This window comes from Zootermopsis nevadensis, unplaced genomic scaffold (assembly GCF_977971745.1).
Source record: "Zootermopsis nevadensis isolate Lab colony 2312 unplaced genomic scaffold, Znev_1.0 Znev_ptg000021l, whole genome shotgun sequence".
NCBI classification, from domain to species: Eukaryota; Metazoa; Arthropoda; class Insecta; order Blattodea; family Termopsidae; genus Zootermopsis; species Zootermopsis nevadensis.
The window spans coordinates 4,166,950-4,192,342 of record NW_028259153.1 but is presented as its reverse complement, the minus strand read 5'-3'; positions in this window follow the sequence as shown (position 1 = coordinate 4,192,342).

The window sequence follows — 25,393 nt, the reverse complement described above, 5'->3', positions numbered from 1 at the left end:
CAGAATGGATGTTAATTTATCGTTAATGATCTATAAATCACTCCTCCGGTCCATACTGACATATGCCTCCCCCGCCTGGGGCTACGCTGCTAACACTCATTTACAAAAACTTCAGACATTTCAGAACAAAGTCCTCAGAATAATAACCAAATTGCCAAGGGTTACTCCAATCAGTACCCTACACGAACAGACCGGAATGCCGTTGATCAAGAATTACATTAAAGGATTAGCGAATAGGCTATACTTGAAATCGGCCATCAGCTACAACAGTCAAATTCAAGAGCTAGGACAGTACGATCCCAGCATTGACAAATACCTCCGCCCCCGAGCCCTTCTTGCGAGGTGACCCAACCCGCGAAATCCTCCAATCCTTTTGCTCAATAAACGGTCAGAGGATTGCCTCTGTAGTACATTGTTCTGTAACATTAGCCCAACAGCACACCTTAAAATTCCTTCACCTCCTGCATAAACGCAGCTAAACCTCGGCTTTTCTTTTGTAGCCCCCACTACAGTGCACCACCAGCCCGTTATAGGTACCCCGGAGAGTCCAGTCCATAGGCGGTCACATCGACCACTCCCCTACGCTGGACCGACCGCGAACCAACAAACACAAGACGACCACGGCAAGAAAATGGAAAAATGATTTATGGAATATGGATTGAAACTTTTGTAATTGGATAAGCAACGAGAAAAGTTGGTCGTTTCTTATCCAAAACATATCTTTGTAAAAATGAAAAGAAAAAAAAAAATGTATCAGTTTTTAATAAAGGAAGCGCAAGGACAGAGGCTACCGTTAGGGCTCGCGATTTTAAATGCCGGACTGCTGGCTAGAAGTCAGCAGCACGCATCCGGAAGGTCCTGCGACCGGCCAACTCGACCAAGGTTTTCCGTGGTTTTCCTCGGTACTAGAGCAAATGCTGAGTTGGTACCCAAACTCCACGTTGCTCTGCATGCCTCCCATGCAGCCCTCTCAGAGTAATATCAAAATTCCGCTCTATAGTAGCCCCCCCCCCCAAAATTAACGTAAATTATTCCTAACGCCACCCCCAAGGCCAATATCAAAATTCAAAATTAACGCAAAGACCCGAATCAACTCCCCCCTACCCTATTTCTTACCCCATCCTGTCTCCTAAATCCCTTGTCCTCACTAAACTTATTCATACCAGAAGGACGAGCGGGCACTGCCTGGGAACCTTCGTAGCCCACAACCAACTTTATACCCCTCCCCCATTTATTGCAGTAGTGCCTATCGCTACTCCCCCCACTTTCTCTCTTCTCTCTCTCTCTTTTGTAATGGTGAAGAATTGTGTTTTCTTCGCGGTACGGACTGGATTCTTAAAATATTATTTTCGATCTTTGTAATGGTGAAGAATTGTGTTTTCTTCGCGGTACGGACTGGATTCTTAAAATATTATTTTCGATATTTGTAATGGTGAAGAATTGTGTTTTCTTCGCGGTACGGACTGGATTCTTAAAATATTATTTTCGAACTTTGTAATGGTGAAGAGTTGTGTTTTCTTCGCGGTACGGACCGAATTCTTAAATAATATTTAGACGGGTTCCCGCTTGAGTATAATGCTGACAATGTCAAGCTACGTTCTTGGAGGAAGTTGATTTGCGTACAGACGTTATTGGGTTTCAAGCACGAAACACAATTTTTAAGCTGGCCTACTTGAAGACATTGGATCTTTGAAGATATTTTTAAGACTATTTTTCTTGTATTTTGCTCTTTACCACTGCAATAAAAATGAGGCAAGATTGTGAATGTTCTGCTTGAGTCTGTGTTTCTCATGTGTGATACAGGACCTGATGCTGAGACCAGATGTTTATGGGGCCGGGGAGGGGGGTTGTTGCGTTCGTATTGGAACAAGGGAAGAAATAAGAACACGTTTAGATATAAAGGGAAAAGCAACACGGAAAAGAATGGAAGGAAATAAGAGAAGGAGAATATATACTGTGAGACAAATCTGATTTTTGCAGTAGATGACGGAAAAGGTATACTTTCTTGTGGGGTGGTAATAGTGATTTCGAAACGAAAGGGGTTGTGTCGATCTGAGTTAGGGAAGTACCCTCTTGTACCGCCAGAGATGTGGTGCCTGGCAGAAACAAAACGGAATGCATTTAAACGATCCAAGTTGAAATGCCCTGGGTTGGTCTCCATGTTTCTCAGACCGGTATGAACTGTGACAGAGACACAGTGGTGATAGCTTAGAAAATGATGCTTTTCGCCAAACAAAACGTCGTATTAAGAAATTAACTTTTTTAATTTCAGTGTGATTAAAAAATTTGACATTGCATTTTGGTGATAAAATACGATATTGATCGATGAGGTATAAAGTTGAGAAGGAGCGGTCGAACGTTAAGGAAAAGTGATTGGTAATGCTGTGTCTTGTTCTGGAGTTCTCGTGTTCAAATTTTGCCACAGAGACCGGTTTTTCGGACTGACGATTTTAGTATTTTTCTTCAGTGTCTATAGGAAAATATCTTGTTAGCACCTTAAATTAGGCCATGACCACTTCTTTGCACATCTTTTTAAATTAATTTGTGACCTATTATTTTATTGGACTCTATAATCTTAGGTAGTAACAGCTTTGTTAAATAAACGTGATTTTTGTACCTAGCATTTGCCTAGTTTTTGTTGTATCCAGTACGCACCATTCAGCATGGTGTTCATTGCTGGTTAGCAGGGTTCACGACCCATCAGTACATGGGTTCGACCGGGACCGCGACATTAACGCTCCTGCTGTGATCCCCTTTTCGCGAAATGATGATGAAAGTGGGGTAATTGTTGGGATGCCACGGAGAAACCGGGGAAACCTCGGAGGAAAAATCCGTGATGCCTGGACCACGGTCTTGCCCAACACAATTTGTAAATCTGAGCACCGCTGGGAATCGAACCCGGGACCCCATTTGAAAAGCCAGTCGGTAAATGCTGTTTAAGGAAATAATCACTGCTTATTCTGAGAATCTTATGAAACCATCAAATTCATATAAATATTAAGATAGGTCAAGCCATTCCTCAGTCTTTTGACGAAATTTCTTAAACTTTGGTATTTAGCATTTCACGGGCGTCAGGTTTAGGCTTAAGAGGGCTGTGTTTAATATGTCATCAACTGAAGTTAAGGCATCTTAACGACTCGTATCTTTAATAGCCTGTTATTGTACAAGGCCGAATTTTTTTATCTAAAGTGACACATACACTACGTATTATTTATGTTGGCTGTGAAATACGTGAAGATCGCTTATCATGACGTAAAAAGTTCATTCGTTTTCCTATTAAGAAGGCGGATGTCTCTGAATATCTCTGTTTACTGATAACTATTTCATCATGAATGATATATCAGGTTTTTATGATTCTAATAATTTGTACTGTGGTCTTCTGGCTCGTGATGGCGACTTCTGTCCTAAGGTCGACGCGATATTGTGTCAACTACACGGCGTGACAACCCAGAACACCACAATTTAAATACGCCTATTCCTTCATCATTTGTTTTGACATGTACATAATTATGCCAATAATCCAGGCTTATTGTTTCATTGAGTGATCTGTTATTTTATCAATTCACTTTATTACTTACGATCATTTGCATACATTTAAGTTTAAATACCTTATAAAAAGGAATATAGATGTAAGGATGTATACAGAATTTATCTGGTTCAGGGTAAAATCCAGTAGAGGGCTCCCATGAACACCGAAATTAACTTCCAAGTTCCATAAAAAGTTTTTGACCTTTTTGAGCGACTATCAGCTTTTCAGGAAGATTCCTGCTTCTTTGAAATACGATAGGTGTGCGTTACACTGATGATACAATTTAAGATATTTATAAAGATGTCAGTAATTGGAACAAAATTTTGTATAAAGAATAGTTTTGTAAGATATGAAATTACTATTATTAAATTGATTTGCAGGGATAAGGAACGATATACTACATAAGCCTAAAATTACTTGTTTATATCAAGTTTGTCGCCTTGGAAACAGTAACCGTACTTCCGGAGAGACATGCCCTCATAGGTCTCTATAATTCGGTCTTTAAGTACAAGAGTAATATGATACGCGGCTTACGTCTTACTACTGTTATCAAGGTTTAGGTCCCAAATAACTTAGAGGAAGGAAGGATAAAATATGTGGACCAATAAGGAAGAAAGTAAATAAAGGATTTGAAGTTTTCACGGCTGTGAGTCTGAAGACGGCTGTCTTCAAATTAAATAATACCAACGTTGAAAAGCAACATTCCATTTTAAAACAAAAAGAGACGAACTTTTCTTAATCATAGAGAACGTTATGTTTCTTGTAACAAAGGAGAACTTTATTGGAGATTTCCGTTTAACCGGGCTTGCTATAATGACATGAATTTGCAATGATAATTTATTATTGTATGTTGAATGTAATGCGAATCACTGGCGACCGTTTACAGAAATATATTTGTGTTCCTCGTCATCTCTCTCAGGATTTAGAAATTCTTTATTTCTAGTTTTCTCTTTAATAAAGGAAACTTCTCTGGCCAAATGACGCGTGTACTCATCCCCGCGCGAAGTGCAGGCTAAAAATCTGGGCAGTCCCTTCTGAGTGTGGAGTTATGGAAGTTACGTGTGTCGGTTGTTTCGCCTGTACTTATTACATCTTTGTTTTAATATTTTCGTTCACTAATAACGATGATTATGACAGTGATTAACAACCCCCCCCAAATGTCCAGAACCAAATACAGTAAAACCCCTCTAGTTGGACACCCCTTTATATTGGACACGTTTAATTGGAACCTGCGAATATCCTATAATTTTACATGTCCACAATACCCTATATCTTGGACACCCCTTTATCCTGGAACTTGAACACCTCTTTTGTTATAAGTTGGACAGGTTCATGCACTTAACTTCGATGCTTTTCAGGGAAAGTTTTTCAGTTACATATTTTGTTATTTTGAATTTCTGACTGATGAATGCCTCCTCTCTAGAGGATTGTCTTGTGGACATTGAACCCAGCATTGGAATGCATTGCAAGTGTTTAACCATTCTTTTGCTGAACCCTTAAGTGGACTACAGTTTTGCAGAAGACACAGTTTTAACTCCGTCAGTACTGTGCTTGCATTTGAGTTCAGATTGTGTTAACAGAAATTGAATTTTTGTTTTTGCGATGGGGAAGCGAAAATTGGTGGAATAAACTTTAGAAAATGTTATTGAGGCTGGGGTATAATGTGCAATGCATGGGAGTGGGCTTCAAAAGATTATTATTAATATTTTTGTCATTAATTCTTAATTTAAGTAAGCCTACAGCAGTTAGTGTATGTAAGTAAATAGATTATATTGTCATTAGACCACAATCTGATATTTCTCTTTCCCTCTATCTTGGACACCTCTGTAAGTTGGACACATTTTCGTGGAACCAGAAGTGTCCAACTTAGAGAGGTTTTACTGTACTAACATTTTTTCTGCTTTGATTTGTGCTATAAACAATGAGTGAACTTAATCACCTTGGTGTTTTAGGCTTACTGCATGGTATTATATATTATATTCTCGGAAATGCGCGCGTGTGCATAATATAAAGACAATTCAATCATATTCGAAGAAACACTCGGTCAGTATTTGTAGATGTCTTATTGTCTACGTAATAGTTATGATTTTCAATGCTTTGATCCAGCAGTAATCAAATTTCCTTATTCCATCAGAACGAAATATTATTATTATTATTATTATTATTATTATTATTATTATTTATTTACTGCAATTGGGTTTGCAACCGGTGGCAGTGGTCCTTACACTACACAATTACAACAAAATACATATAATATAAACAAGTACACTCCATAGAACACTCTACACACATAACTAGACATCCACCCCTACAAAAAACATTCCACCTTACACGGACACACATGCACTCAATACAAAAAGAAACACACATTTCAAAAACACACATCCATTAATATTGTCGATTAGATTTTAAGGCATTCACTGATTTTTATTGTGTCAGAAGCAGTCCTAAATTTCGGTTGTCTAGTGCAGTGGTATTCAACCTTTTTTGTTCGCGTACCCCCAGATATAATTTCTCTTCAACTTTGTACCCCCAAAGTTGGTGTATAATTCAAGTTATACATAGTATATAATCTACATCTAAAATAAATTAAATAAATTACATTACTGATTATTCAGTGTTTATTATAAAATAATATATATTTTTAAATTTCACTTACCCCTTAAGATGTCTTCGCGTACCCCCGGGGGTACGCGTACCCCAGGTTGAATACCACTGGTCTAGTGTACGCTTATCTATTTGCTATTTAACCTAAACATACGTTACAGTCGACGGTCGTCCAGAACGCGCATCATGCAGAAAAATAATTCATCGTCATTTGTATCTTTCCGCCTATTCGTAAACCATCTGGCGTGCTTTTAAGTTCCCAAAATTTTCATCAGCCTTTACACCTCATTACTACAATATTTGAATCACAGGGCAATGCTTGCTAGCAGTTTTAAAACTCGCTTTGTCTTCTCGTCGGCTTTTAAAGAACTTAAAGGTGAAAATATACAGACATATAATTTTACGTGCTTTAACTGTTTGCCCGTGGCACTTGGTTTATCTCTCAATCAAAGGGAAGGACGTAGCTTGAGGGTGAAATTAAACAAGCGCTGGGGAGCTTCGTAATTTGTGCTTTTCACTAGATGGGGTAGTCGAAACAGGTAGGGTGAGATAGTCCGGGTATGTAGAAAGGATAGGAGAGAGACAAGATATGCTTACACACCTATCAGAAGACTTAAGGCTAAGAAAACACTTAAGATAAAAGAGTTTGTTTTCTGTGTAAGTGTTGATCTGTGCGTTGGTTAAAAGTTCAAGACACATAATTGCACTGAGTTTGTATTAGGTCAGTTATAGTTGGGCACGAGCCTGGCATATAACCACTTAGGTTTAACCTTCTCCGAATGCTCGATAGAAGTGTAAGCAGCCATCACAGTAATTTTAACCCTTTGAAGACGAAGATCGTCTGAATATTATTTATGAATTCAGTCCGTACCGCGAAGAAAACACTACACCTCACCATTACGAAAATCAGCTGGTTAACCCTTTGAAGCCGGAGAGAGAGAGAGAGAGAAGAGAGAAAGTGGGGGAGTAGCGATAGGCACTACTGTTATAAATAGGGGAGGGGTATAAAGTTAGTTGTGGGCTACGAAGGTTCCCAGGCAGTGCCCGCTCGTCCTTCTGGTATGAATAAGTTTAGTGAGGACAAGGGATTTAGGAGACAGGATGGGGTAAGAAATAGGGTAGGGGGGGAGTTGGTTCGGGTCTTTGCGTTAATTTTGAATTTTGATATTGGCCTTGGGGGTGGCGTTAGGAATAATTTACGTTAATTTTGGGGGGGGTTACTATAGAGCGGAATTTTGATATTACTCTGAGAGGGCTGCATGGGAGGCATGCAGAGCAACGTGGAAATTGGGTACCAACTCAGCATTTGCTCTAGTACCGAGGAAAACCACGGAAAACCTTGGTCGAGTTGGCCGGTCGCAGGACCTTCCGGATGCGTGCTGCTGACTTCTAGCCAGCAGTCCGGCATTTAAAATCGCGAGCCCTAACGGTAGCCTCTGTCCGTGCGCTTCCTTTATTACGATTTTATACATTTTTCTTTTCATTTTTTTTACATAGAGTTGTTTTGGATAAGAAACGACCAAGATCGTCTGAATATTATTTATGAATTCAGTCCGTACCGCGAAGAAAACACTTCACTTAACCATTAGAATGGTTAAATGAAGTGTTTTCTTCGCGGTACGGTCTGGATTCGTATATTCGAGAGTCAGCTATTAATTATGTTGTGAGTATACGGTACACTGAGAATATACAGGAACAAACAACGTTCTTCTGTCACATGTTGATTCCGCTGACCACAAGATTAATCTAAGTTATTTCTTATTTTTATTTATCGTGGAGGCTTGCTGTGGAAAATGACTCTTCAAGAAATACAGGAAAATATAGTAAAAAGAAAGGAAAACTGTATAGGACAACTATTGTATTTATACAGTAGCATATAGAAAGAAGTAACTGGTGAAAGTGAACGGTCGTAAATTTCACCGGAGGTGTGCGAGTTGCTGTTCCTGGTTTCTGTGGAAGGCGAGTGGAAAATAATGCTGCGAGTGTTGTGTTTGTAGGGGTTGTAGAATGGGGTGGAAGAAGGGTTGTTCCTTGCTTTGGGAGATGAAACCAAGACTTTCTTGCGTCTTGGAGTGGTAGAAGAGAGTTTTGCTAGCTGCGTAGAATGCAACGTCTTATGGTTGTACATCAGGAACTGTAGCAGAGTAGAAAATGTATTTTTGACGACGTAAAGTCAGAAATGGTTTTTGTTACAAGTCAGATAGAAGAACGAAAAGGAAAGAAGGAGGATGAGGGAGCATGAAAAATCGATGACTGATGGAGAAGACTTCTTGCGTTGAAAGGGTTAAACGTAGCTCACAAGTATGGTAAACATTGTGACTCTGTGTCTACTGGAACAAGATATTACATTCTGTCACTCCCTAAGGGTTTTCATATTTTTAAAAGTAATAATGACGATTTACATATGTGTGAGTTATACACCATAGTCAGTAAAGTAACTTAACTTTATACGAGGGTGGGGGAGAGGAAACTGGGGTGGGAGTCCTGAAAAATGTTCGATGATGGGAAACTTCCATCAGCGAGCGCTCGACAAAGAATCGGATTTGTTACCCAGCAGCCCTGAGGATGAGAGCAGAGATTGTTCTCGAAACATTGGCAGAGGATATGGTTTATTCACCATTCTACCACCTGACGACGCTTGTAAACCGAGAGTGTTTCATCAACTTCAGTCGCCGCGAATGCTTAACTTTATATATTGTACGTGTATATTTAGATGGTGCAGGATTGTATTTTTTTTATCGTACTTTGAAGCATGTTAAACTCCAGAAAGTAAACGATCCTCGTGCAAGGGGATGCATTTCCAATCTCGTGGTGCAAGTGGCAGGGGAGGGATTTTAATCTAATCACGAGATTGGAAATGCTTCCCTTATACGCGGATCGTTTACTATCTGGAGTTTAACATGCTTCAAAGTACGATTAAAAAATACAATCCTGCACCATCTAAATATACACGTACAATGTTATAATAATACATAATGTTACTTACAACACCCAACAACAACTGAAATCACACATAAACAGTTCATTTTCACATCGCCATTGAAATAACACATTCTTTCGATTCTGCACTGCAGGCGCGGACAACAAATTCAGAATTGCTTCCGGGGGTGGGACGAACTTCAATGAATATTAACGAAACTTCGGAATCAATGCTTCCATTGCTACCATGCACGGCACGCCACTGATTTACACACAGGTGAAGATTGTGATTTAATTTCATCGAAACATGCATCCTCAACAGCATATTATTTATTTATTTTTTTATTTGTAGTGTTCTGTCTGAGGACAGGTCCATATGAACAGGATCCTTCCATCCTTTTCTCGGACTGGGACCTGTTCATATACGTTCTTGGCAGATGATCCAGAAGTGGTTTGCCATTGCCTTCTTCTGTGTGTGAATGGAGTAATTGTTGGGATGCCACGGAGGAAAACTCCGTGTTGCCTAGACCACGGCCTTGCCCAACACAAGTTATAAATTCGGGCACCACCGGGAATTGAACCCGGAACCCCAGGCTTACAAGGCTAGTGTTCTGACCGCTAGACCACCGTGGCGGTATTATTTATTATATTATATAATTTATATGTGGACGGTTCAATATAAATATTGTCAATTTCATTTTCATTGCTTTAATTATCACGCCCCGGCAATGATTTACAAAGAGTAAAACTTACAAAGTTCGTATGTATGAAGTTTTGTCTATTTCTTTGTTTTGAATTTGTCTTTCGTTCAAATGTTCACTCAGTCTCATTTAAAATATCCCTGACGCAACACACCACGTCTAAACCCATTGCAAAACACAATACAAACGATGGTTATAGATCAGTGGTATAATTACTGAAATATAGGCGCCATATGTTTTGAATTTCAGTCTATTGATATTTTGCTAAATTGCTGAATCTTTATACCACAAATCTTGACAAATTCTTTAGCAGAGTGTTGATGGGTTGCATACTTGTGTTTTACAAATATCGCGGACCGTAAACATAGTCTATCAAATCTAAAACTTCTTGAAAATGGTGAAGAGTCAATTGAATAAAAATTTACTTGGATATTATCCATCGTCTAGTAAATATAAAACGTAAAACGACGTTTCGGAGATGGGACTCTATCTCCGTCTTCAGGTTCCGGAGGTCTCCGGAGATAGGGATTAGCTCTATCTAGTGGGCCAAACTGTGTAGGAACCTGAAGACGGAGATAGAGCCCCATCTCCGAAACGTCGTTTTACGTTTTATATTTACTAGACGATGGATAATATCCAAGAAAATTTTTATTCAATTGACTCTTCACCATCGTCAAGAAGTTTTAGATCTGATAAAGAATAATTCTTTTTGAACATATTTCAAAATGAGGAAGAATATGACAGTTGACGATGATGAACAAGACGACTTAGAATCTCGCCCTACTCTTCATGTGTCCAATGACTCTGATGCAACTTGTATATTTTGCAGGGAATTTGAGAGGATAAAAGAGTTGCATTGACTTACGAAGTAAAAAATAAAGCGAAACATTGACAATTTTTCTTATTTTTGTTATATTTCATATTGTTTTGTTTCCGTAACACCTGTTTATGCTCTCCAGATAAATGTTTATAGTTATTTTGTTATTAATTCCTTTAGTTTAGTTTTGTTTTATCGCTGAATAGTGCAACAAAATTGATCAGATGTTCTGTAATGGTTCTAGCGATGAAAATTCCCTCGCTGAACTGAGACAATATCAACGACGATATTCGGATCGCAGACTTACCGACGTATATTTGAAACGGCTTGTCGTATTCTGAGGGGAACGCGCACTGTCATGCCGAGTGCACGTGTAAGACGGAATGTAAGGTTAGGATCATCTTGTAGGAGCGTTTTACGCCGATTTTCTTAAAGAAACACTTCCAATTTTAATACGCGAAAGAATACTAGACGATGGATAATATCCAAGTAAACATAGTCATTTATTATCGCCATAATTTAGCTGGAAGTAGGTGACACTGAATCTGAATTAATTATGTGTGGTTTATCATGACTTGGTACATATTGTTTGTGCCCCTCTTGATTATAATTCATTGTTCTGTTTCAATGCTGTAAACTGGAATTTGATTTGTCAAGCATAATGCTTCAAACGTTAGAAATTCGTTTGAACATGTTTTAACAGCATCTGACACAGCCATAGAACAACCCGATTCCTTTAATCAGAAGTCACGTTTAATTTTAACACAAACCTCTGTGGTTGTGACGTAGTTTCCGCTATTTCTGATTCGTCTTTGTTCCATTGTCTTAATATGCTTTCTGTTTTGGAATTCACGAAGACGTGCTGAACTGCGTTCCTACACAAAGGAAATATTTTAGTTACAACGCTGTGTTATGAGATACTTTATTTCATTCTTGTTATTAATTTAGTAGTCAGAAATTGACTAACTTTCAAGACAGTTTCGGTTCACTCATAATTCATTTCCCAAAGTCACTTCTGATATTAAAATTCAACGCCTTTCATTACCCTGTACTGGGGTAAGAAGATTGTACGAGGAACATTTTCTCTTCTCTAAGACAACGGTTTTCAGAATAGCGAAATAATTTTGAAAAAAAAAAAACATTATCGCAGAGTTTTAAAAGTAATAATGCAGTACACGTTAACTTACGTTGGTTATAAAGAAACAAGTAAATTATCGCTATAAGCCAACTTTGGTGCTATTAATGTCAAGTGTGTACTTAATTCAAACCAAAAGTGTTGATAAATTAAAAAAAAAATATTGCATAAGTGTCTCTCTACGGTATTTCTTTGAGAGAAACATTTAATGGAATCGAAATGCCGCGAAATGATTGGAGGTTATTTCTTTCCACGTAGTACTACTTTTCTACCATTCATGTTAATAATAATTAAAAGTAACACATCATCTGCAAAAGTTTTAAGATTTAAGTATCTGGGAAAAACAATAACAAATATAAATGAGGCCTGCGATAAAATTGAGTGTAGAATGCTTTCGGGAAACTTTTGTTTTTATTGATTTCAAAAACGTATCATCTTGTTTGCTATTCAAAACACTAAAGATCAGGATATATAAAACAATAATTTTGTCTGTTGTCTTTTATGGTTGTGGAGCATGGTCTCTTATTTTGAAGGAAGAACGTTGATTATAAATGTTTGAAAACAAGGTGCTCAGGAGGATATTCAGACCTAGGACGAATTATATAAGTGGAGAATTTAGAATATTACAAAATGAAGAGCTGTGTGAATTTTACAGGTCACCTAACATAGGATAGTGAAATTTAGGAGGCTCCGTTCAGCTGGACATGTAGCACGAATGGGGAGGCAAGAGGTGCATACAGAATTTTGGTGGAAAATCCTTCTGGAAAACTACCACGAAGAAGGAGATGGGTGTAAGACTTGAGGTTCTCACAGCGGTGAGTATGAAGATATCCGTCTTCTGGGTTATTGCGCTGTGTAGTCTGGTCGATGTTAACCAACGTTTCAGAGGTCATACTGCCTCCGTCATCAGGGCGATGAATATGTAGTCTGGTCAATGTTTGCCAACGTTTCGGAGGTCATACTGCCTCCGTCATCAGGGCCCTGATGACGGAGGCAGTATGACCTCTGAAACGTTGGTAAACATCGACCAGACTACACAGCGCAACAACCCAGAAGACAGAAATCTTCATACTCATCGCCCTGATGATGGAGGCAGTATGACCTCTGAAACGTTGGTAAACATCTACCAGACTACACAGCGCAACAACCCAGAAGACAGAAATCTTCATACTCATCGCCCTGATGATGGAGGCAGTATGACCTCTGAAACGTTGGTTAACATCTACCAGACTACACAGCGCAACAACCCAGAAGACAGAAATCTTCATACTCATCGCCCTGATGATGGAGGCAGTGTGACCTCTGAAACGTTGGTTAACATCTACCAGACTACACAGCGCAACAACCCAGAAGACAGAAATCTTCATACTCATCGCCCTGATGATGGAGGCAGTATGACCTCTGAAACGTTGGTAAACATCGACCAGACTACACAGCGCAACAACCCAGAAGACAGAAATCTTCATACTCATCGCCCTGATGATGGAGGCAGTATGACCTCTGAAACGTTGGTTAACATATACCAGACTACACAGCGCAACAACCCAGAAGACAGAAATCTTCATACTCATCGCCCTGATGATGGAGGCAGTATGACCTCTGAAACGTTGGTTAACATCGACCAGACTACACAGCGCAACAACCCAGAAGACGGATATCTTCAAGGAGATCGGTGTTAATGAGATGGGCTGTGAGGATGGTAAATAGATGGAGTTAGCACAGGATCGAGTCCAGTGGCAGGCTTTGGTGTTGTCGGTGTTGAACCTGTGGATTCTGCCACCAGGGAGTTAGTTTATAATTCTCAAATTAGGCTGTCTGGCCATTTGCGATTTAGAATCAGTTCCTTGAAGATTCCTTTAGCCATTGATTTGGAGTCGGCCATCCGCGCAAGACAACATAAGATACATGTTTCGCCTTCGAGGATATGCCGCGTCGAGTGTTGGAGTTGTTGTAACAGTTTGACAAACAGCGAAATTGCTAACTTCAGGGTGAATGCCTGGTACCGGGACTGGGTATTTGTGTTAATAATTTTCAGGTGCATTCCTAACCAGGTTATAAAGCTAAGCCATGTTGCACTTTACAGAGTGGAACTGCCGCACTCTGTAACTTTTAACTCGAGGACCGCTGAACGAATTTTCATTTATTTTTAAACTGGAGGTTTTCGACAAATATTTGTCGACATATTCTAATATTTTGTGAAATAACCACGTTACGTGTTGATCTGCACGTCTCTGTATACTCATCTCGCCGAATATTAATCGGAGCGAAACATATTTTGTACTTGAATAAAAATTTTCTTGGATATTATCCATCGTCTAGTAAATATGAAACGTAAAACGACGTTTCGGAGATGGGACTCTATCTCCGTCTTCAGGTTCCTACACAGTTGGGCCCACTAGATAGAGCTAATCACATCTCCGAAACGTCGTTTTACGTTTTATATTTACTAGACGATGGATAATATTCAAGGAAATTTTTATTCAATTGACTCTTCACCATCTTCAAGAAGTTTTAGATTTGATATATTTTGTACTGATCTGTTCAAAAAACGAAACGTATTTTATACCCAATAAAATGATTTTCGTAAGGTTTACGGTTTATAAGGTAATTAAACAAAAGGAACCTTTTATGCAATATTTTAAGGCAATAATACCGGGATAACGACAGAATTGTTCAGATAAGCGTAGGTTTCGGAACATGTCCTCATTTGTAAATGCGAACGCACATCCAGGGCCTATAAATAAATATATGGCGTCAGAACATTTCTGTTTTATTTACTGCTGTATCAACTCGTGACGATCGATATATGCATGAAAAGTAAAGCTATCCCGCCACGCGCCAAGACGGTGCTCAGGGGGAGAGTCGGCATAGCTTCTGTTCTTTCTCAGCTTCGGCGCTAGATGGGGTAAGCGGTCAGCATCACACTCCAATTGTGCTTTATTCCCGGGAAAGGACCCCGTTACCCATTTGACATTAGGCTGGGTGGGCCCCAGAGTCGGTCTGGTCACAGAGGATGTGATAAAGAGGCGGAGGTCATAAATTGTTTTATGCATTAAAACCCCTTATGGTTTCCCACGCAGGGGAGATGAGAGGAAGAATAATGAAAGTCTGAATATTTGTTTTATTTTGGACGGGTTTTGGTCTTACCGTGTGGAACATTCGGGTCATCCTACCAGTGATAGTTACTGACAGTATAATCAAATGCATTTCATAAAATGTTTATATTCCCAAATTATTTTTGTTTTGCTGCAACATTCTCTAAATCGGTTTTAGAGAATATCTGCTTGTAGTAGACTCAAAAACCGAGGTTTCAACAACGGGCGAACAAAAATTAACAGGAAATGAATAGACAACTTCAAATACCAAATGGTGAGTAGAAATTAACACGTAAACAATGCGTCTTCGATAAGTAACACCCAAATTTCTTTTCGCTAAGCACCATAATAAATTACAGCTAAACAGAACACAATTTCAATCACCCAGACTTCCACTGCATGTAGAAATGGTTCAAGTAAGAGAATAAACTTCTTTATCTCGTTTGGTGAAATACTTTATACACTACATATAACATGTTTGAAAAATAAATTACATTTTTTTCTAAACGGCCGCGGACAGTGGAAGTTGGTTATGTTTCAGTGCGCTTTAAAATTTACGGTGTGGTTTCTCTGTCATAGGATTTAGTGAAGCAGGAATATTGAAAACAACAGATGTAGTGTTACGTGCGGTATATATATTTTCTTGCATAAGTATTTGTTTTTTTGGTCAACTTACCTGCAATATTCATGATATTGTTCACAAAAATTCGTTTGCTACTAGCTGTGGAAATATTTCTAAGGGTAACTGGCGATTAGTGGGTGTAACATTTGTTTCAATAATCTGTTATAACTATCCTACGATCTAAAATTTACTTTTTTCTCTGCCCGTAGTAATTATTTAAATAAAAAATCTTTTTCATACAATTTTTTGAAATGTACCAAGTCCATTACTGGAAATTAACACTGGATTTCTCAGTACATTTATATACAACTGTAAGGCTGGATACCTCGGACAGTGCTGGACTTGGAAGACCGGATTTGGTTCCTGGCAGGTCAGACCGGTCCCCAGTTCTGGGGCCAGCTAAGCCTCTTATTTATTGCCCACGGAAGTACATTTCCCCGAGCGTAAAACGGCCAGTGTGTAGAAAGCTGGCCCCATAACTACATATAGTGCAGAGGTTATGAATGAGTGGCGCTTTGCCTTCATTCCCTGATAGACCTACGTCTTCATAAGTGGTTCTTATACAAATGGGTAACGTTATAGGTTTCTGAGTCACATAGAATTTATAAGTTCCCCGGCACTCAAAATTATACAATTTTGTAGGCCTAAAGGACTTAACTCTATAAATAATAGCTCTAGCATAAATTCATTTGTGGTCCAATAACCTCAATAATTCTTCGAAAACGCGCATATGAATCTATATATTTGTAAGATTAAATTTTTAAATCCCTGTAAAACAGTCATACTATAAGCACAACATATCATTCTTTACTTTAAATTCTTTTGAGAAATATTTTGTTTCAAATGTTCACAAAGGTTTTTACAAGGAAATTAAAAGTTTGCTGGAACACTCGTCCTAGTACGCTGTAGTCCGAAGTTTAGATTTGAAGATGTTTTAAACTACACATAATGATAAAAAACATTTTTTTTTGGAAAAGACGGTATGTTATTATTATTCTCAGTAAGGACTACAAAACTGTATTAGGAATCTTTTGATACCTCGTGTATGGCATTTACGGATAATATCACATTAATCCTCAAATTTACTTGTTTTGGAAAAGAACGCACAAAGTTTTTACGCAAATTAAATTTTGATAGGTTTGCATATGAATAACCCAGTACTTGAATCGTGCAATGAAATAGCACAGATGGTTCTTATGTAAAGAAAATACACGTCGAGTCTAACTACAGCTACTTGATGAAAAAGATTCCTGCCTCTCTCATCAGGGCATAGCCTTAATAATGGAGGCAACATTCACCTCTGAAATGTCGGAAAACTTCTACAAGACAACAGGGCACAATAACCCAACCGAAATGAGAACTTCTAATTCTGCAAGGTATAAATGTCAGATTTCGCATAAAATATTACATGTTGTTAAAATAGGTTTAATTGTTATCCCAAGAAATACGTTCGGATTAAAGCTAGGAACTGTATACGTGGTACAGTCATACACCGGAAGGTTTCATCACAAACTTAGTCAAGAAATATGGGAACATATTTCGCTACAATTACATAATCCTTGCAGGTTAATGTCAGGAGCTTCAACACCCCAATCTCTTCGGAATCTGGATCTGTCGTTAATTTGTTGTCGTAATTGAATTAGAAAACAATGTTTTCTGTGCTGGTAAGCATTTAATTTTTTTTTTCATCGTCTATAGTCAAGCTTGACCGTCGTGACCCCTTTTGGGGTTCCCTTGAGAAAATATCACGGTGGTTTCGCCTTGCCTTCCGTGACCAGTCTTAACCCACCAGACCGGAAGACGAGACGCGAACAAACATCCATGGCTTGAGAGAGACTTGAACCCACGGTAGCAGCGGCCAGACACACGAGGACCGTGCCTCAGACCGCTTGGCCACTGCGCCGGCAAGCATTTAATTAACGATATACAAAAATCCATGAATTTATCAGAGAAAAATTCACGAATCATTAGAATTAAATTTTAACAGTGAAATATGTAAAGTTTTATAAAAGACAACTTGACAAAAGTGTAAGTTACTGCGAAACCATGTAAATGATAATATTTTTTTAAAGTTAAACTCCAAGGGAATTTGTTTTTCCATCTTTCATCACTGTATGCAACGTGTGAACATAAACGGCATATGTACATATGTCTAGGCAACACGGAGTTTTCCTCCGGGGGCTTCCCCGGTTTCTCCGTGGCATCCCAACAATTACTCCATTCACACACAGAAGAAGGCAATGGCAAACCACTTCTGGATCATCTGCCAAGAACGTATATGAACAAGTCCCAGTCCGAGAAAAGGATGGAAGGATTCTGTTCATATGGACCTGTCGTCAGACAGAACAGTAAATAATAAAATAGTCTAGCGGTTAGAACTCTGGCCTTGTAATCCTGGGGTCTCGGGTTCGATTCCCGGCGGCGCCCGAATTTATAACTTGTGTTGGGCAAGGCCGTGGTCTAGGCAACACGGAGTTTCCTCCGGGGGCTTCCCCGGTTTCTCCGTGGCATCCCAACAATTACTCCATTCACACACAGAAGAAGGCAATGGCAAACCACTTCTGGATCATCTGCCAAGAACGTATATGAACAGGTCCCAGTCCGAGAAAAGGATGGAAGGATCCTGTTCATATGGACCTGTCGTCAGACAGAACACTAAATAATAATAAGATGAGGTGGTCTAGCGGTGAGAACGCTGGCCTTGTAATCCTGGGGTCTCGGGTTCGATTCCCGGCGGTGCCCGAATTTATAACTTGTGTTGGGCAAGGCCGTGGTCTAGGCAACACGGAGTTTTCCTCCGTGGCATCCCAACAATTACTCCATTCACACACAGAAGAAGGCAATGGCAAACCACTTCTGGATCATCTGCCAAGAACGTATATGAACAGGTCCCAGTCCGAGAAGAGAAAAGGATGGAAGGATCCTGTTCATACGGACCTGTCGTCAGAGAGAACACTAAATAATAATAATAAGTTGAAATCAATTAAGACGATAATGAATTTAGAATCTAAGCTATTTTTATACATCGCATTAATGTCATTACATTTTCTCCTCAAATTTTAATGGGTTGCTATAATATATATAAATATATATGTAAGGAAACACTCTTAATTAAATTTATCATATTCAGGAGCGGAAACGTCAAGATTGACGTAAAATTATAGGAAAAATAATTGGGCATGCGAGGAGGGGATGAAAGTGATGGCGAATCATAAATTAAACAGGGCTGGTCGTTACTCCAAGCAGACGACGAGGGAGGTGGCAAAATCGAGGCTCTAGGTGTCCGTTGTCATCTGTTCCCTTTGCCTCATGTTTCGTTGTTATTTGTTGATATTTTGATGTGGTGTTACTCATCAGCTGACGCAATGATTAATTGTTTTGCGTCATATTGTTTGCCTGTATCACATCTGACAGCAGGTTTGGATGACAACATTGTCCTATGATTTACATTTCGCCTACATGATAGCTTTTAAACTTCCTGTGCCATTAATTGATATGAAAATAATTTACTATTTCATATCAAGAATTATTGCTCAGTGGTAACTATATGTACCACATTCTTCAACGTTCAGTAGCTATGTATTTTCTCCTCAAAGCATTTAATTTTGAGTATAATATGATTCTAAAAAATAAAAAAATAACAACACAATTATTTCCTTAAACAGCATTGATCATCTGGACCGTGCCTTTGTTTTCTCTGAGGTAGGAACTGAATTTTTAAGTGTTCTACTATTTAAGTAAACTTTGTGCTTTAAAGGGTTAATGAGGGGCATGTAGAATGGAAACACATGATATCTTCACGAACTGGGGGCTCAGTTTGTTAGGATATGAAACTTACTTAGGCCTTACAAAGTAATCCATAATTCGCACAGACCACCTAACACTATGATCTATTTATTTGTTGTTTATTTAACGACACTTTTTAAGTAGCTCAGCGTCGAATGAGAGTAAATTGCGAATTGGAAAGGATTTGGAAGGAAGTTGTCGTGGCCTAATTTAAAGTACTGTCAAGGAATTTGCCTAGAGGGACTGAGGAAAACCATGCACCTAGTCAGGATAGTCCGCCTCCGGGATGAGATTTCAATCCGGGACCTCCCGAATACGAAGCTCGAGTGTTAATAACTCGACCACGACGTTTTGTATTGTTATGGTATTGGACTACAGGATACTTGGATCAGCATGTGAGTACGATGGTGAAGACGGGAACACACGTATGAAGTTTAAGGAAATAACTTCTGTTTGTTCTTAAAATCGTACGAAACAGCTAAATACCATTCTCCCCGCCAGTATTCATTGAATGTGCTTCATTCCATCGGATGGGTTCATCGTAGACGTATTTCTTCAGGCACCGATCCCATTGCACGATTTACGTGTTTCATCAAAATAATTGACACGAGACTCAGTTCCTTTCAAATTTCTCTATGCTGTTTTCGCATGAGGTGGAAAACGAACGTTTCTCCACATTGCACCTTATTGAACCCCATTATCTGGACATCAATTTATTATGCACCAAGACAGAGGCACTTAATAACATGAAACTTAACATTAGCTAATTTTAAATAATTATTAATGTGAACAAGGATTTTTGGAGTACAGACGCGTTAACAACTTCCAATATAAGAAATTTTATGAAGTATTTTTAAATTATTTTTTTAAAATTTCTGCATCAATATCTGTTTTCAATGAAATTTTGACATTAATACAGCAGTCAACATTCAGTGTCTATGCAATTTAAAAATCATCTAAAGATGTTTTATTACGGATTGAAACATGGAACGGAATAAATTGGGGAATTTTTTAAAATAATAAAGACAGTTGTGTAGACTGATTGTGTTATTGACTGAATCGTCACACATCTGATTGCATTCATTTAAGATTAAATACTCTCAGTGGGAGAAATAAAAAGTTATGAGATGTTGAAGTCAAGCACAGTGCTTTAAAGTCAATGGGACATACACAGTTTTGGGTGCGGATGGAATATTGTGCGGACGTTTCGTAGGTTACTCAGGCACTCGAGCTGAAATTCTGTTCACTAGCTTAATGAGGGCCACGACTGCTTCTTTGCATAATTTTGATATGCATTATCAGTTTGCAGTCCCATGCAATGCAGAATAACTAATTTCAGGTGACACGATCTAATCAAACTTGACTGATATTATATTAACAACATTATTATAGTCAGTCTCATGTTAATAAAAGTGTTGAAACTCACAGGCAAATGGATACTGACGCAGTCATGCACGAATACGTCTATAATACATATTCATATACACACGTGCCCTTCGTCCTCTCTATACTCTGTTTGAATTTGTAGACAAATAGGGAGACGGACCGCAAACGGAAAGCTAATGAGTGTGGTCAACACTCCGGGTTGCTGGGACAGATTATTATTCATGTGCAGGTAAGATTTATTTGTTTATGTGTTTGTTGTTTATTTGTCGATGTTATCAGTCGCTTAGAGTATATAGCTATTTAAGATCATAAATATATTGATCTATCTTTCAGGCTATTAATTTATTCTGGCATATATTTTGAGGGCATGGTCAGAACATTTACGCTTTTCGTATCCGAAAATGTTTCAAAATCGATAATTAAGAGCGGGAGTTGGCATGAATAGTCCTGTGTAATGCATTTTGACTCGTAAATAGTCTGCCAAGAGTATATTATTTTCAGATTACTGCAGTTTAATTATGATGTTAGATATATGGAGTAGATTAATCTGGCTAAGGGTAGGATCTATTGGTTAGCGCTTGTGAATATTTAGGAACTTCTGGTTCCATGAAAGGCGGGAAGTTTTTCGTTAGCCGAGCGACCTGTAGCTTCTCAATGATTCTGATCATGGGTTTAGAAACCGTCATATTTCCATGACAATGGTATCAGCTCAGCGATGTGTTGGAATTAGAGGTTTAACAGAGACAGAAATATCTTTCATAAAATTTCCACACACATTTTTGTTATAGCCCACTAATTTGTTAAACTACCCTTATAAAATCTGTGATTCACGTTATGATCTTTTTTATGAAACGTAATCTTAAGTACATACCATATAAAACGCAACGTACTACTTTGGATTTCAGGGGTCAAACACATTGAATGTTGAAAATTATTCAACGTTCACTCTTTCCACGTACTCCCTGCCCTGGAAAGGCTGCCAATATGACAGATAATTTTATATTCAGTCTGAAAATGGTAACTGCAGTGTTTATTGAAAAATATGATAATTTTCAAAATTTAACGTTGCACATCTCCAAAAGCTGAAGTTTTACACTGAACTAGAACCATAGAAAGCTAAGCGTTATAACAAAAAAACGTAATACTTTTCCCGTTTCAAACACTCAAATTGATTTTTCTTATTTTAGAAACACTTGTTTTATAGTATAATTGAAATGTGTTTGTAATGATGCACTATCTTCTAAGAAATTTAATTACTTTGATGTTTTGTGGGGCCATGGAACAAGATTTTAAAAAGAAAAAAAACTCTTGTGTAGAGAGTACAGCTTTCAATATGAACATAATATACTTTTAAAATAAAAATAAAAGTAACTTGCTTACAGTATTCACCAAAGACATTCTGGTATATCAAGTATAATGAATTATAATAAAATTATAGACTCATTCGTCTGCAGTAGCAGTGCGAGGTGAAAGCCTCTAGAATAAACAATCCTTTGCGAGAGACAGACGATATTAGTAACGTTGGATATCCTAGGGGATAATATACAACCCCTTTTTTCTACTGTTCACTTTGACTTTGTACCTTCTATCTCAACAATCAGCATTTTATGACCGACGTTACCATATACACCAGAGGATCATAAACCAATTTTGTACTCCCACTCTAACCTCCCACTTGCCTCAGTTCCAACTATCATCTCTGGATTTTACACACAAACCCCCACATGAACAGCACTCCACTCCCATCAACGTAGCCCGGACTGTTCTGCGCGACACTTGGATTTAAAGCGGTTTATGTCCAGTTGACAGATTTACATTGTGGGTAACAGGGCTGAAGTGATAGCCAGGAATGTCGCGTGGTTTGTGGTCACGGAGCCATTGCACTGAATACTACAAGGCTTTAAGACAATTCACGTGGCTTGATTAACATTTTACGTTCCAGAGCCGGACCTAATAAGAACCAATTTCCTCCACTCTCCGTTCCCTTGCGTCCTCAGTATTTTCACCTCTGTTTTAAATCGTAATTTATATAAATTTAAAAGGTATTCTGCTAACCGCTCATCCGATTACCTGCCGGAGTTAAGAATGCTTTGAGCTATTCCATTTTCCTCTATACGTGTTCACTGTGTGGTGCATGATTAAATTATTTTTTATTTAGTGTTCTGTCTGAGGACAGGTCCATATGAACAGGATCCTTCCATCCTTTTCTCGGACTGTGACCTGTTCATATACGTTCTTGGCAGATGATCCAGAAGTGGTTTGCCGTTGCCTTCTTCTGTGTGAATGGAGTAATTGTTGGGATGCCACGGAGAAACCGAGGAAGCCCCCGGAGGAAAACTCCGTGTTGCCTAGACCACGGCCTTGCCCAACACAAGTTATAAATTCGGGTACCGCCGGGAATCGAACCCGAGACCCCAGGATTACAAGGCCAGCGTTCTAACCGCATGATTAAATACAGAAATAAAATTACCTTATAATAGGATAGCTGTTAAATACTCTTATTGGATAACCACGGTTTGAGTCTCGGCAGAGTCAAAGAATCTTCTCCCGTTATCCCTGTGGGCCATTAAGTCTTCTATCCAACTGGTTTTGGAAATAGTATTTGCCTGGCGTTAAAGACGCCCATAATCGTTCTCTCAAATATGTGTCGACCCCTCACGTAGTATCTTCCTTTTTGGCTTTAAGACTGAATTTCAGAACGAAATTTTTATCTGACTCATGCATGCTCTATGTCCCGCCCATCTCATACAATTTAATTTGAAATTCATAATTAATGTTTGCTGTAGAGTACAAATTGTCGGTCATATTTATAATTTTCCTTAAAACAGATACGTTACAAACGTAGGCTTATAATAACATGTGTTTATTTCTCACACATAACGAAACTGATAAACTTTTATAGAAAACATTGGCTTTAAAGATTTTTAAAGTTAATACATATTTCTAACTTTTGATTAAAATTGTGGTAACTATTTCACATTAATTTGTTGAACATTTCAACGAGATGTTTTCAACTCTATGAGCTTGCACGAAATTACCGTTGTTTTGTTGAAAAATTAGAAACAATAGACAACAATTTAACAATAAATCACTCAGTTAAGTATTACTTATGCTTGCTGTTCTTAAAGCTACGAATTGGAGAATTTTCAGTCGTGGTGATTATACTTTTGTGATGAGATTAAAATAAAGAAAATTAAATGTCATTTTGCATCGACGGAAAATTTGGTCTCGAAAGTAAATATACGTTGAGATCACCTGGAAACAAAATGCCGAGAGGACTTATTTATTTGGAATGATAAACTTATATTGGAAAAACAAAGTCGGAAACAATTGTAAGGAGAAGTAAAGTAGTAATTCTACTTATCGCCGTGTGCTAACGACTTATTTGTGATTTAACTGGTGACGTTGTTAATAGTTCAGACTCTAATTTATAACATTAGATGATTAATGAATTGGTAAAGATATGAAAAGAAGCAGTTGTGACCTAATTTAAGGCATCGCTACTATTCAAACACTTGCCTGGAGGGACTGAGGAAAGCAACGAAACACCTCTCATTCAAGTCTCCCTATTGGCCGACAATTGAACCTGATTCTTCGACAAAGAGAATAACTGTAATAAATCAAAACTATATTTACGAGGTGCGATCGGAAAGTTTCCAGACTGCGCGTATAAAAACCCGTACACTTATCTCAGGTATTAAATTCATCCATCACCCCCGAAGTAGTTCCCCTGGGAGTGAACACAACGATCCCAGCGCCGCTGCCAAGCCTGGAAGCATCCCTGGAAATCTTTCTTTGTCAGCCTGTCAAGCACCATCTGCGATTCTGCCTGAATCTCTTCTATCGTCTCAAATCTCCTTCCCTTTAGCTGAATTTTCATCTTTGGGAAGAGGAAGAAGTCACACGGAGCTTAGAAAGGAAGTTGGGGTCGGTTCTTGCAAGATCTTTGAGCTCCTGACAAACGAGAAGTCGATTCTGCTTCTGGTCCTCAGACAGGATGCGTCGCATGTGGAGTTCTTCCTTTAGAATCAGGTCCAGAACGCTCGTCATCATCGACAGAGGTTCGGCCATTTTTAAAACGTGAATGCCACACAAAAGTTTGTGCACGACCCATTGCGGACTCCCCAAATGCTTGCTTTAGCATTTCATAGGTTTCCGTAGCCGTTTTGGCGAGTCTTTGGCAAGATTTGATGCACACGCCATTCCGAAATCGCAGGAGGGTCGGTGTAATGCACTACCAAAACGCCCGTAACTAAGAAACAAATGCTAATTCGATGATGCCGGCTCGCACACTGATTCACTATGAATGTAGGCCGCACCCCCTAGCGGCAGAAGCTCGTACTACATCCGGTTCGCCCTCTATTGACACAGTCTTTAAACTTTCCGATCGCACCTCGTATGGGCGGCACATTCAGTTTGCGTTGGTGATCGAGTTTTGGTCAACTATACACGTTTTAAACTTCATATTAAACAGCATGTGATCGTGAGGAGCGGTTTTGACTGACGCAGGATTGGGCCCGGTGCCGAGCTTTTGAGAATACGGTAATGAAATTTAGGGAACAATAAAAATCAGGCAGTTTAACTACCGACTAAGCGGAAATCAGCTTGTCAATAAGTATTCTGTTCTATGGAGATGGCATTAACTGCATAGTGCTGACTGTTATAGTGAAGGTTTTATTTTGACATATGCCTTTGTTCTGTAAAGTCAACGTAGCTTCTCGCTTCTGTGTGTCATCGAGGCTACCCTGTGATCTATCTCTGGGGTGTCATACGCTATATCGTCACATATCCTTTTA